General features: G+C 39.7%; 1 long non-coding RNA gene across 1 annotated transcript; it reads right to left on the reverse strand.

Moving 5' to 3' along the window:
* Positions 1 to 635: 635 nt before the first annotated feature.
* LOC140586401 (uncharacterized) lies at positions 636 to 3,029 on the reverse strand. Its single transcript, XR_011988219.1, has 2 exons — positions 1,861 to 3,029; positions 636 to 901 (listed from the first exon to the last, which is right to left on the reverse strand). It is a non-coding gene; the product is annotated as an uncharacterized lncRNA (long non-coding RNA).
* Between the last annotated feature and the right edge of the window lie 1,613 nt (positions 3,030 to 4,642).

The following is a 4,642-nucleotide window of genomic DNA, read 5'->3' on the forward strand; positions in this document are numbered from 1 at the left end:
TTGGACCCCCGGTTCAAGATAGACTTCATCAGTGCAGACAAGAAGACCCAAGTTAAGGCCAGAGTGGTATCACAGATGATGGAATGCCAGGAGAAATCAAGCTGCAGCACTGACGTGGAGCCCAACGTTACCAGTGCACCCCAGGCAAAGAAAGCAAAGAAGTCACTGGGAAGCTTCTTTAAACAGAGAGAAACTGAAGCAAAGGGTGATTCCTCTCTGACCCTAAAGGATGCTTTGGAAGCAGAGCTAAACACTTACCTGCTAACACCTCCAATAGACAAAGAGGAGGATCCACTTGCATGGTGGAAAGTACACAAACTAAGCTTTCCTCATCTCGCCAGACTTGCCCGCAAAAACCTGTGTATTCCTGCGACAAGCTCGCCGTCAGAGAGACTTTTCAGTACTAGTGGCAACATCGTCACTTGCCAACGAACCTGTCTCAAGCCTGCAAAGGTTGATAGTAGAGGTCGACCGATATGGGTTTTTCAATAGCCGATGCCGATGACGATATTTAGGAGTCAGGGTCAGCCGATGGCCGATATATGCTGCCGATATTTTTTGGCCGAAAATTGGACGTTTTCCCCTCTATTTGCATGATAAAATATCACATTAATAATAACAAACGATACACAAAATTTCTCAACTTAGCATTTACTGAATACTGACTTGTGTAAATTTAAATATAAACTTAAATAACAAAAACACAATACAACTTATAAACAACTTAAACTTATAAACAATAAAGATAGCAGCATCAGAATCTCTTTAGCAGCAAACTCATTCTTCAGCTCCCAAGCTCACCAGTCTGCTGCAGATATTGCACCTGGCTTTTCCTGGTGTTGGCTTTGTGAAATGCTGCCATACAGGATTAGATTTTTGTTCAGCCATCAGACAGCAATTACTAAAACAGAAGAATAAATGCAAGGTTAGAATTTTTATTATAGTACCTTCATCTTCAATTCATTCTACAATTCCAGTATTCCATGCACATTAAAACAATTACACTCTAATACATTTTGAAGAAAAAAAAAACACTAAGTGCATCATGGTATGATGAGTAGTGTACACTAACATGTTGTTTCTGTTGTTAGCAGACAGATAGCTTAAAGCCAAATTCACAATCAGAATCTAGTGATCCCGGAAAATAAAATAAAATAACTGTCGTATTGCACAGCCTTGTATGCAAGGACAACATAAGCCCCTAGTGATTGTGACGTTGTCTACGTATAAGCCCGTATAAAGGACAGACATGTTTAATGAGGAAACTAACTGCGCAAAGTCATGCACTTTTTATCTAGACGTCTGACAAATTGTTTGAATCTCCGGTCTCAAATGAAAAAAAGTTGCACAGAAGGACCATTGTCAGCATCAGCTCAAGTAAATGGTAACCAGGCTTTCGAACAAACACTTTTCTCCGCCATGCATTGTTCTTAGCAGCTCTGTATTTCCCGAGGACGGCGCTGTCTGTGATCAGGGCAGAGTAACGCAACTCTCACACACGCTGCAGTATCTGAGAGCTGCCTGCTCCGCCCCACACACTCACAGAGTGAAATTAACTCTCCGACACAAGAAAAAAAACATAACTGATAACATCGGGCTGATATGGTAATAATTAAAATGTTAACAACTAAAATGATTTTTAACGATTAAAAAACGTCTGTGAGCCCACCAATAAGCGCACAAAACGAACTCTATTAGAATCAATGATCCTTAATGTTACCTGTAAGCTACAGTTGGTTGAAGGCTCATTATCATTACCCCAGTTCCCAATAGCGTAATTCGCGTTTTCTTTTAAAGCAACATTTCATAGCAAACTACTTAAATAAACAGGTCATTGAAAGATCAGAATTTAAGCCTTACCGTTTTATCCCAGGACTCTTCCAAAAACTTCTGGCTGTGGCCCTGCACAAGGCAGCATGGGTCACGTGTTCCACAGCAACAATATTAATAACACTGGGCTGCCCGCAGACGTGCCTGTCTGAAAATCGGCGTAGTGCACTCGGATATCGGCCGATGCGGATACATTAAAAATGCTAAATATCGGCCCGATATATCGGTCGACCTCTAGTTGATAGACTTGTATTCTTAGCTAAAAACCTTGAGTTAGCAAAGCAAATAAAAAAATATATATTTAAGTTATGTTATGAACCAATCAGGGGGGTTGGTGTTGCAAAGCTGCTGTTTAAATGTGTTCAGCTTTTCTGTTTACAGGAATATGTTCTCTAATCTGTTTAGAAGATTTAATACAAAATATATAAAAATTTTATTTCATTTAGTTTATTTCATATATTTAGCCATGATTATGATGACCAACACCAACACTGTTTTACTTTGGCACTTTGGCTAAGAAAAGTTGACTTAAAAGATTGTGAACCAAAATGCTTATAAGTTGTTTTATAAAAAATATATTTATTTTAAGTTATATTGTTGTAAATCAATCAGGGGGGTTGGTGTAAAGCTGCTGTTTTATTTAAAAATGTGTTCTGCTTTTGTGTTTACAGAAATGTTCGAATTTTGGAATAAAATATTAAGTAACCTTTTTGTCACTTGTAATGAAGCTTGCTTATTAGTGAAATTATTAATATGTAATTATTGGTAATTATTGACTTTAGCCTGGATTGATGGCTCTCAATATCGCAATATATATCGTTTGGAAAAAAATATCGCAATGTAATTTTTTTCCAATATCGTGCAGCCCTACTCTGCACAAGGGTCGGGCTAAAACGGCATCATACACCTTCCCAAAACACATAAAATCAGTAAGCTTGGGAATGAAATAGGTTAATCGCACAATAAACAGCACAACAGATCAAATAAAATGCTAATAAATGTTAATAATGTTAATATTGATGAATAAGTGCTACAGTGATCAACCAAAACAGTGCTCAATAAAATCTTTACGTGCCATTAAATAAAATCCATACCAAATAAAACACACACACAGAAAAACAAAGCACACTTACCTAAAACCCGAAGTGTCCTCTGTGTGCTTCAGGAAAGTGCATCACGTGAACCCTGTAGGATGGAGTGTCACCACCTAGACGTACCGGGGCAGCTTTCGCCTAGGATCAAGGCAGTTGGATGGATGTCAACTTACCTCTGGGGGTAGGTCGTTTAGATAGATGGCTGCTTCCTTCTGGGGGCTGGGGGTTTGGGTGAATGTCAGCTTACTTCTGTGATCAGGGTCTTTGGGTGGAAGTGAGCTTACCTCTGGGGTCAGGGGGTTGAGTTGAAAGCAGCTTGCCTCTGGGGTTGGAACATTTGGGTGGATGTGATCTTACATGAGGGGCCTGCATTTTTGGGTGGACAGCAGTTTGCCTCTGAGATCGTCTGCAGCCGCCCCCCAACTTTCACAGCCAGGACCCCCTCCCTTCCCTAAGGTAGAATAATTCAGACATCCCAACCTGCAAAAACTCAGTTCAGTGAGGTGCCCCCAACCGCCCGACAGTTTAATTTCTTCATTAATTTCCTCTAGTCAGCGCACTAAATTACGAAGGTCAATATTATGTATTATTTTGACAATAATATAAGTAGATTATTTTACCATTTATGCAAATTCCTTAATTATATTCCATTGCTACGTTACAAAAGTCTTCAAGGAGTCTTTCATGACAGCATTGGCAACTAACCAAGTGTCTAACTAGTGTAGACCTGAATAATACAGCACATGAAATGACACTTGTTAAACTCACCTCAACATGCATTTTACAGTCGTTTAAACCGTCATGAGCAATGCTGAAATCACTGTTGCTAACAGTACAGCACGCAACACTGTCATTATTTTCATCCTTATTAAACATGGATACACTTTCTGAAGTGAAATGCGTTTTATACTTCCGTTTTTTGGGGCACTCTCCGTCTGTCATGATGCTCCACTGAACCGATAACTTCGGTCCTCGAGAAGTTAAATAGAAGCCCGCCCACATTGAAATCTGATTGGCTTATTTTGCTAAGTAAACCAATCAGGATGCTGTCTGTCTAGCACGGGCTACAGTCACACACGCAGGGATCAACACATATATGCAGGTTCTCTCTTTCTCTCTCTCTCTCGCTCATTCCGTCGTACGCGCGCGTCTCTCCAGTGCGCGATGCACACACTACTGTCTCGCATGCATGCTCTTGTTTACTTCCTCTTCTTTCCGGGATATTTTATTCAATTTGCGGGTATCAGGGAGTCGCTGTCAATATATGGGAGACTCCCGGAACTTCCGGGAGAGTCGGGATGTCTGGATAACTGCTTATTTGTACTATAATGATAGCTGTTAATTTTCAGGGAGCTATGATGATATTCGAAATTGTGCAGGGTTATATAAGTACTGTGAAGCTGTCGTTATCCAGTTAAATGTTTAAAAATATGTATTATTTTATCATATTTTATGTATACTTTAAGCTTATTCACAGGTCTCTCCTGCATTCATCTTACCGTCCGTCCATGCCTACTTCAATGTAAAATCAGACAGATTGCTTAACTTGCAGCTGTCCAATTACGCGTACATATTTTATTGCTGCAGATAATTAAGGTAGGTAATACAACGCTGAAGGTTAGATGTATAGTACGATTACATATGTACAACATGTGGTCATTTCAGTCAGACAAACGTTTAAAATGGAAAACCAGCTTTCCGTTTTTACCGGCAATTTC

This window comes from Paramormyrops kingsleyae, unplaced genomic scaffold (assembly GCF_048594095.1).
Source record: "Paramormyrops kingsleyae isolate MSU_618 unplaced genomic scaffold, PKINGS_0.4 ups52, whole genome shotgun sequence".
NCBI lineage: Eukaryota > Metazoa > Chordata > Actinopteri > Osteoglossiformes > Mormyridae > Paramormyrops > Paramormyrops kingsleyae.